The 10893-nt window shown below is 37.8% G+C and overlaps 1 long non-coding RNA gene across 1 annotated transcript in view; it reads left to right on the forward strand.

The window, feature by feature from the left end:
- LOC139360902 (uncharacterized) overlaps positions 1-10672 on the forward strand; it is a 75673-nt gene extending 65001 nt beyond the window's left edge. Inside the window, exon 3 of the long non-coding RNA XR_011618485.1 lies at positions 10557-10672. This is a non-coding gene — a long non-coding RNA (uncharacterized lncRNA). The remainder of the gene's footprint in view (positions 1-10556) is intronic.
- The last annotated feature ends 221 nt before the right edge of the window (positions 10673-10893 follow it).

Here is a 10893-nt window from a genome sequence, read left to right on the forward strand (position 1 = left end):
AAGGTGGAAGCTCTGTCTGTACATTCCCCTAGGAAGACGACTGAAACCAGGGAGAAAAGCAGCATCATTCTGTGGGCTCCATTACCAGGGCGCCTCACAAGTTAAGACCCACTAGCTTGGAATTCCAGTCAGTCAGTGGCAACAGGCTGGAGACTGCCTGAGATGAACCACATTTTTGGGGAGAGGGGCAGCTGCCATCTCTGTGGTTTGGTCAACTCAGCCATTCCAGCCTGCCAGCTCTGGGGAGTCCAGGAGGTTTGGATGAGGAGGAGTCCCCCACAAGGCAGCACAGCTGCTGTACCAGATTGTGTCCAGACTGCTTCTTTAATTGGGACCCCAATCCATCCCTCCTCACTGGGCAGGCCCTCCCTTTGGGAATTTCAGCAACTCCAGCCAGGGTTATATGGACAGAACTCTGGTCTCTTCCTGGGATGGAGCCCCAGGGGGAGGCGCAGCTGCCATCTCTGAAGTTCAGTCAATTCAACTGTTCTAGCCTGCCAGTTCTGGAGAGTCCAGGTGGTTGGGACGAGGAAGGGTTCCCCCAAATGTAGCACACCTACTCTACCAAAAAGCAGTCAGACTGCTTCTTTAAATGGGTCCCTGATCCTGTTCCTCCTGTCTGGGTGATACCTCCCAACAGGGGTCTCCAGACACATCCTATAGGAGTGTTCAGGCTGGCAACAGGTCAGTACCCACCTGAGATGGAGCTCCCAGAGTAAGGAGCAGGCTTCCATCTTTGCTCTTTCACAGCATTCACTGATGATACCTCCAGACACAAGAAAAACTGAGGCCACTAGGGTCTGGAGCAGACCTCCAACAAACTGCAACAGCCCTGTGGAAGAGTGGCCTGACTGTTAAGAGAAAACAAGCAAACAAACAGAAGGCAATAACAGCAACAACATCAACAAAAGAGGCCCACAAAAACCCCATTCAAAGGTCAGCAACCTCAAAGATCAAAGGTAGATAAGCCCACAAAGATGAGCAAGACTCAAAATAAAAACACTGAAAACTCAAAAAGCCAGAGTGGCTTCTCCTCCAAATGATCATAACACCTTTCCAGCAAGGGCACAGAACAGGGCTGATGTTGAGATGGCTAAATTGACAGAAGTAGGCATCAGAAGGTAGATGATAATGAACTTCACTGAGCTAAAGGAGCATGATGTAACCCAATGTAAAGAAGCTAAGAATTATGATAAAATAATAGAGAAGCTCATTGGCCGGGCGCGGTGGCTCAAGCCTGTAATCCCAGCACTTTGGGAGGCCGAGACGGGTGGATCACGAGGTCAGGAGATCGAGACCATCCCGGTTAACACGGTGAAACCCCATCTCTACTAAAAAATACAAAAAACTAGCCGGGCGAGGTGGCGGGCGCCTGTAGTCCCAGCTACTCAGGAGGCTGAGCCAGGAGAATAGCGTAAACCCGGGAGGTGGAGCTTGCAGTGAGCTGAGATCCGGCCACTGCACCCCAGCCTGGGCGAGAGAGCAAGACTCCGTCTCAAAAAAAAAAAAAAAAAAAAAAAAAAAAAAAAAATAGAGAAGCTCATAACCAGAATAGCCAGTTTAGAGAGGAACATAACTGACCTGATGGAGCTGAAAAACACAACATGAGAACTTCACAATGCAATTGCAAGTTTCAAAAGCAGAATAGACCAAGTGGAGGAAAGAATCTCAGAGCTTGAAGACTACCTATCTGAAATAAGATAAGCAGACAATAATAGAAAAAAAAAAAAGAATGAAAAGGAATGAATAAAACCTCTGAGAAATATGGGATTATGTAAAAAGACCAAACTTACAACTGATTGGGGTACCTGAAAGCGATGAGGAGAATAGAACCAAGTTGGAAAACATACTTCAGGATATATCATCCAGGAGAACTTCACCAACCTAGTAAGACAAGTCAACATTCAAATTCAGGAAATCCAGTGAACCTCAGTAAGAAGCTCCATGACAAGATAAACCCCAAGACACATAATTATCAGATTCTCCAAGGTCAAAATGAAAGAAAAAAGGTTAAGGGCAGCCAGAGAGAAAGACCAGGTCACCTACAAAGGGACTCCTTCATAACTTATTTTTATGAAGCTAGCATCATCCTGATATCAAAACCTGGGAGAGATACAACAAAAAAGAAAACTTCAGGCCAATATCCTTGATGAACATCGATGCAAAAACCCTCAACAAAATACTGGCAAACCAAATACAGCAGCACATCAAAAAGCTTATCCACCATGATCAAGTAGGCTTCATCCCCAGGATGCGTGGTTGGTTCAACATATGCAAATTAATAAATGTAATTCATCACATGAACAGAATTAAAGACAAAAAACGCATGATTATCTCAATGGACACAGAAAAGGCCTTTGATAGAATTCAACATTCTTTCATGTTAGAAGCTCTCAATAAATTAGCTGTTGAAGGAACGTACCTCAAAATAATTAAAAAAAAGCCATCTATGACAAACCTATAGCCAATATCATACTAAATGTACATAACCTGAAAGCATTCCCCTTTTAAACTGGCACAAGACAAGTATGCCCTCTCTCACCACTCCTATTCAACATATGATTGGAAGTTCTGGCCACAGCAATCAGGCAAAAGAAAGAAATAAAGGGTATTCAAATAGGAAAAGAGGAAGTCAATTATTTTTGTTTGCAGATGACATGATCTCATATCTAGAAAACCCATTGTCTCAGCCCAAAACCTTCTTGGGCTGATAAACAACTTCAGCAAAGTTTCAGGATACAAAATCAATATGCAAAAATTGCTAGCATTTCTATACACCAACAAGAGGCAAGCAGAGAGCCAAATCATGAATAAATTCCCATTCACAGTTGCTACAAAGAGAATAAAATACCTAGGAATACAGCTACAAAGGGAAGTAAAGGACCTCTTCAAGAAGAACTACAACCACTGCTCAAGGAAGTCAGAGAGGACACAAACAAATGGAAAAACATTCCATGCTCATGGATAGGAAGAGTCGGTATCATGAAAATGGCCATACTGCCCAAAGTAATTTATAGATTCAGTGCTAATCCCATTAAACTACCCTTGACATTCTTCACAAAATTAGAAAAAGCTATGTTAAAATTAATATGGAACCAAAAAAGAGCCTGAATAACCAAGACAATCCTAAGCAAAAAAGAACAAAGCTGGAGGCATAACACTACCCAACTTCGAACTACACAAGGCTACAGTAACCAAAATACCATGGTACTGGTAAAAACACAGACACATAGACCAGTGGAACAGAAATAAGACCATACACCTACAATCATCTGATCTTTGACAAACCTGATAAAGATAAGCAATGGGGAAAGGATTCCCTATTTAATAAATGGTGGTAGGAGAACTGGCTAGCCATATGCAGAAAATTGAAACTGGACCCTTTCCTTATATCTTATACAAAAATTAACTCAAGATGGATTAAAGACTTAAATGTAAAACCCAAAACTATAAAAACCCGAGAAAAAAATCTTGGCAATACCATTCAGGACATAGGCACGGGCAAAGATTTCATGATGAAAACACCAAAAGCAATTGCAGCAAAAGCAAGAATTGACAAATGGGATCTAATTAAACTGAAGAGCTTCTGCACAGCAAAAGAAACTATCAACAGAGTAAACAGACAACCTACAGAATGGGAGAATATTTTTGCAAACTGTGCATCTGACAAAGGTCTAATATCCAGCATCCACAAGGAACTTAAACAAATTTACAAGAAAAAGACAAACAACTCAATTAAAAAGTGGGCAAAGGACAGGAACAAACACTTCTCAAAAGAAGACATTCATGCATCCAACAAATATTTGAATAAAAATTCAACATCTCTGATCATTAGAGAAATGCAAATCAAAACTACAGTGAGATACCATCTCATAGCAGTCAGAATGATAATTATTATTCACAATAAAGGCAAGAAATAATAGATGCTGACAAGGCTGTGGAGACAAAAGAACACTTTTACACTGTTGGTGGGAATGTAAATTAGTTCAACCATTGTGGAAGACAATGTGGTTATTCCTCAAAGATACAGAGGCAGAAATACCACCTGACCCAGCAATCTCATTACTAGGTATATACCCAAAGGAATATAAATCATTCTGTTATAAAGACACATGCACGTGACTGTTCATTGCAGCACTATTCACAATTGCAAAGATATGGGATCAATCTAAGTGCCCATCAATGATAGACTGGATAAAGAAAACGTGGTACATATACATCATGGAATACTATGTAGCCATTGAAAGGATGGGGATCATGTCCTTTGCAGGGACATAGATAGAGCTGGAAGCCATTATCCTCAGCAAACTAATGCAGGAACAGAAAACCAAACACCGCATGTTCTCGCTTAAATGCGGGGGCTGAACGATGAGAATACATGGACACATTGTGGGGAACAACACACACTGGGGCCTGTCATGGGGGCTGGGGGGCAAGAAAGCATCAGGAAGAATAGTTAATCGATGCTGAGCTTAATACATAGGTGATGGGCTGATCTGTGCAGCTAACCACCATGGCACACATTTACCTATGTAACAAATCTGCACATCCTGCACATGTACCCGGGAACTTAAAAGTTGTAGAAAAAAAAGACTGAAAGCTAAACGAGTATCAGTGAGGATGTTGAGAAAAGGGAACCCTTGTTCACTGTTAGTGGTAATGTAAATTAGTATAGATATTATTGAAAACTGTATGAAGGTTGCTAAGAAGAAACTAAAAGTAGAACTACCATATGACCCAGCAATTCCAGTACTGTGTATATATTCAAAGGAATTGGAATCAGTATGTCAAAAAGATATCTGTACTCCCATATTCATTGCAGCATTATTCACAATAGCCAAGTTATAGAATCAACCTAAGTTTCCATGAACAGATGAATTGAAAAGGAAAACGTGGGATATATATGTACAATGAAATACTATTCAGCCTTAAAAAGAAAAAAAATTCTGTCATTTTCAACAACATGGATGGAATTAGAGAGAATTATGCTAAGTGAAATAAACCAGGCACAGGAAGACACATACTGCGTGTTCTCACTTATATATGGAATCTAAAACAATTAAACTCATAGATGCAGAGAGTAGAATGGTGGTTACCAGAGGCTAGAGGTTGGGGAAAAGGAGAGTGAGGAGTTAAAGGGTACAAAGCTTCAATTAGACAGAAGGAATAAAATTTTTTTTGTTATCTATTGCACAGAATGGTAAATATAGTTAATAATAGTATATTACACATTTCAAAATCTCTACAAAGGTAAATTTCAAATGTTCTGGTCATAAAAAAAGATAAGTATTTAAGGCAATGGAGAGTTAATTAACTTGATTCCACATTGCCTTTATAAATATCACTTTATATATCATAAATATATACAACTATAACTGTCAGTTTATAATAAAAATGACCAAATTACCTGAATGGACATTCCTCCAAAGAAGACATGCACATGGCCACAGGTATATGAATAGATGCTCAACGTCACTAATCATTAGGAAAATGTAAATAAAAACCATAATAAAATATCACCTCATACCTGTTAGAATGGCTCTTATTAAAAAAAAGATAACAAGTGTTGGTGAGGATGTAGAGAAAAGGAAACTCTGGTAAACTGTTGGCAGGAATGTTGATTGGTATAGCCATTATGGAAAACAGTATGGAGGTTCCTCAAAAAATTAAAAATAGTACTGCCATATGATTCAGCAATCCTACTTTTGGGTATTTATCCAAAGGAATGGAAATCTGGATCTCAAAGCAGTACCTGTACTCCCCTGTTAATGTCAGCATTTTTCACAATAGCCAAGATACGGTATCCATTGATGGATGAATGAATAGAGAAAATGTGATACTCTGCAGCCTTAGAAAGAAAGGAAATCCTGCCATCTGAGACAACATAGATGGACCTGTAGGACATTATGCTAAGTGAAATAAGTCAAACACAGAGACAAATACTGTATGATCTCACTTATATATGGAATCTATATATTCAAATTCATAGAAGCAGAGAGTAGAATGGTGGTTGTCACGGGCTGGCAGAGAGGGAAATTGGGAGATGATGACCAAAGGGTACAAAATTTTAGTTATGCAAGATAAATAGTTCCAAGATCTACTATACATATAGTGCCTATAGCTAACAATATTGTATACTTAAAATTTTTTGAGAGTAGATATTAAGTGTTCTTACACACACACACACACACACACACACACAGAGTAAAGGGGCAGGAGGAAACTTCATGAGATAATGGATATGAATATGGCCTTGATGGTGGTGGTGGTTTCACAGGTGTTTACTTATCCCCAAACTTATCGAGTTGTATACATTAAATAAGTGCAGCTTTTTACATGCCAATTATACCTTAACAAACTGGTTTTTAAAAAATGTTTAGTACAAGGAAAATAAAATCATTATATTTTTAGTATTGTTTTTTATAGCAGCTCATCATCGCTCTAAAACACTGTAAATGTGCTCTATATGGACTCATACCAGAACACCAAATTCAAGTTAGAACCTTTTTTTTCCAGTTAAATCTTGTTCAAGTGATGGCAAACCTCATTACACCCCTAAACAAAGATTGAGTTGTTCTCATGATGGGAATGTTCACACATATGTAGCTGTAATATGACTTATCCTTCTTGAGTGCAAGGTGATCTGGCCGAGGGTAGGGGTGAGATTGGCACTGAAGCCAAGGGTGCAATCCATTTCTATGGAAAGCCAACTGGCCCATACTGGGACTGAGTACATGAAGATTGCAGCCTCATTAGCAATAAGCACAAATCAATTGAGTAATGATCCCAGGCAAAAAAAAAAAAAAAAAAGCCTGAGAGTATGACACATTTTGTTGAAAAATAATGGTGAAGCAAAAACAGTTTCAATTCTGATAAAAGATCTTGGACATGGAAGAGAAAAGTCACATTTTTGTCATTCTAACTTGATTCTATGGTCTCTAAAGATTGTATTCTATGGGAAATGTCACTTGACTGGTTTATTAGAGCTTTAGATTTTCTTGAGCAAAGAAAACCTAGGTTGTCAAAAAGTTACCAGACCTCATGACAATCGATTCAAGGAATTCTGAATCTCTCTGGCACAGGAAAGCTATTCTTTCTTTAGGTGGCTAGAAATTGAATCTTTTGTCTTCATAGAAAGTTACAGAAGGCCTTTGTTGATTTCATGAAAGCAGAATTGTGGATTTAAGAAACGTTAGCTGTGTCACCCCCTTGAAGACACTGAGAAATGTGCACCATTTAAACATGAAAGAAGTAGAGTACTAATTATTTTAGCTGGAAGTTTAAAGGGTGACCTTAGAGATGTAATTCTTTAGCAAGTAAGATTTACTTCTCTTTATAATTGAGAAGATAGGAGGTGAAAGTACAAAAAGAATTAAGCTCCTGTTAGAATTAAATATTTATTTGTCTTCTAAGGGAGATTGAAGCAATAAATCATAAAGTGAAAGTCTTTGAAGATAACTTCTCATCTCCTTCAAGGGGAAAAAATCTACCACCTGATTAGTAATTGAAATTTTTCAAACAGGCAGAATATATTTTCAATTAGTTGGGAGATGTTTCTGTATATTTTTCCTAAAAGTGAATGCTGTTGTCTCAGGTATGGAGTAACCAGCATTTGCATGCTGTGAACTTCCTGTTATTTCGCATCTTTGGAGCCTGAGGGAGTAGTTTTGTTCATTTATAGTTAGCTTGGTTTCACAAGCAACCACTCCAAAACTTAGTGGTTTAAAGCCATGATTAGTTTATTTGCTCACAAATCTACGGGTCTGAGTGATTTGGGCTGAGCAGTTATTTTGCAGGGGTCATGTATGTGGCTACAGTCAGCTATTAGCTTTACTGGGACTGTGTGGTCTAAAATGATCTCACATGTCTTATAGTTGGTTTCTGTCTGTTGTCTGGGTCATATAGCTTATGTAGGATAGCCTGGGCTGCTTCATATGGTGGCTAGTTTCCAATGAATAACTCCAATACACAAACCATTTCAAGCCTCTGCTCACATCACATTTGCCGATGTCCCATTAGCAAAAGCAAGTCACATGGCCAAGCCCAGAGTCAATGTGGAAGGAAACCACATAAGAGAGAGAACATAGACAAGTGTGATTCATCAGTCACATCATTACCGAAGCAATTTACCACATGATAAATCTAGTAGTGGGGCCACTTGAGATATGGAAAGAAGTCATTATTTATCAATAGGTATGGAAGTATTTCAATGTTTTAACAATAGGCATGTTGTTAAATAACAGACACAGGTACTGGTGCATACAAGCTGCATTTGAATCCTGACTGAGAGGCTCTATGGATTCTAGAAATGAGTAATGCTACTGTAGGGCTCCAATAACAAAGAGTATTACAATATCTGGGAGAAGGCTTTTCTCATTAGTGAAACAACATCATTGGAATGAGCATTCTCATGAGAAGCACCATTAGCAGTAGCAAGAGGGAGGCTCTTTCAAGAGACTTCTTTGTTTATTCAATAGACATTTATTGAGTACCCACTATGTTACAGGCTATAGACATTAGGAATCTAGGTGTTAAGAAGAGATACACTAATTTAGCAAAGCTGCAAGATATAACATCAGTGTACAGAATTAGCTTTAATTTTAAAATCAGTTTTAAAAGGAAATTAGGAAAACAGTGTCATTTACGATAGCATCAAAAAGAACAGAATACTTAGAAATAAACTTAAGGAGATGAAAGACTTGTACACTGAAAACTACAAATTGCTGCTGAAAGAAATCAAAGAAGACACTAATAAATGAAAATATGTCCTGTGTTCATAGGTTGGAAGAGGTAATATTGCTAAGATGTCAATTCTACCCAAAGTTATCTACAGATTAAATGCAATCCCTATCAAAATTCCAATGGTGTTACTTTTAATTTTTTTTTAGAGACAGAGTCTTGCTATGTTGTCCAGGAGTTTCAAACTCCTGGGCTCAAGTGATCCTTCCGCCTCAGTCTCCCCAGTAACTGAGACAACAGGCATGTGCCAGGGTACCTTGTTTACCCATGGATGTTTTTTGCTTTTTGCAGGAATAGAAAAATCCATTGCAAAATTCTTGGGTAATTTTAAGAGGCATTAAATAGTCAAGGTAATCTTTGAAAAGACAAACAAAGTTGGAGGTCTCATACTTTCTAATTTCAAAACTTACAGTACATTATGCAATGGTAATCAAACCAGTATGATACTGGCATAAAGACAGACATTTAGAACAATAGAGTAGAAACATATAGATCAGAAATAAATGTTTACATATATGGCTAAATTAGTTTTGACAAGAGTACCAAGATCATTCAATGGGGAAAGTAGAGTCTTTTTGACAAATAGTGTTGGGAAAACTGGATATCCACATCCAAGAAAATGAATTGAATCCTTACATTATACCATATATAGAAATTAACTCAAAATGGATTGAAGACTTAAACATAAGAGCTAAAACTATAAACTTTTAGAAGAAAACATAGGAAAAAGCCTCATATTAGATTTGGTAATGATTTGTTGGATATGACATGAAAAACACAGACAACAAAAGAGAAAATAGATAACTTGAACCTCATCAAAATAAAAAAGGTTTCTGCATCAAAAGATGCTATCAACAGAGTGAAAAGGCAACCTATGGAATGTGAGAAAATATTTTCAAATCATATATCTGATTAGAGATTGATATTCCAAATATATAAAGAAATAATACAATTCAACAACAACAATAACAATAAACAACAACCTGGTTATAAAAGGGGCAAAGGAGTTAAGTAGACATATCTCCAAAGAAGATATATCAACGACTAATCAGCACATTAAAAGATAATCAGCATCACTAATCATTAGCAAAATGCAGATCAAAACCACAATAAGATACTACTTCATACCAACTAGGGTATCTTATGAAAAAACAAACAAACAAAATAACAAGTATTGGTGAGGATGTGGGAAAACTGGAACCCTTCTTTGCTGGTGGGAGTGTAAAATGGTGTAGCCACTGTGCAAAATGGTATGGCAGTTCCTCAAAAAATTAAAGATAGAATTGCCATGTGGTCTAGCAATACCACTTCTGGTTATATACCCAAAATAAATGAAAGCAGGGACTTGAACTGATATTTTTAAAGCCATGTTAATAGCAGCATTATTCAGAATAGTCAAGATATAGAAACAACCCAAATGTTCATTGATGAATGGATGTATAAACATAACTTGGCATCAACTTATAGTGAAATATTATTCAGCCTTAAAAAAGATGGAAATTCTGTCACATTCTACAATATTGGTAGACCTTGAAGATATTATGCTAAGTGAAGTAAGCCAACCACAAAAGGACAAATGCTATATGATTCTACATATATGAGGTACCTATAATAGTCATATTCATAGAGACAGAAAGTAGAATGGTGGTTCCCAGGGACTAGGGGAGAGGGAAATGGATAATTATAGTTTAATGGGCATAGAGTTTCAGCTGGAGAAGACGAAAAAGTTCTGAAGATAGATTTATGGTGATGATGGTTGAATAACAATGTGAATGTACTTAATGCCACTGAAAGGAATGAGATCATATCCTTTGCAGGGACAGGGATGAAGCTGGAAGCCGTCATCCTCAGCAAACTCACGTAGAAACAGAAAACCAAACACCAAATATTCTCTCTTATAAGTGGGAGCTGAACGATGAGAAGACATGGACACTTCGAGGGGAACAATACATACTGGAGCCTGTCATTGGTGGGAGGTGGAGGGAGAGAGAGCAACAGGAAGAATAATGGATGCTGAGGTGATGGGATGATCTATGCAGCAAACCACCATGGCACACATTTACCTATGTAACGAACCTACGTATCCTGTGCATGTACCCTGGAACTTAAAATAAAAGTTGAAGAAAAAATAGTAAATGTTATTTTAAGTACATT

Source organism: Macaca nemestrina, chromosome X, assembly GCF_043159975.1.
Source record: "Macaca nemestrina isolate mMacNem1 chromosome X, mMacNem.hap1, whole genome shotgun sequence".
Classification (NCBI taxonomy): domain Eukaryota; kingdom Metazoa; phylum Chordata; class Mammalia; order Primates; family Cercopithecidae; genus Macaca; species Macaca nemestrina.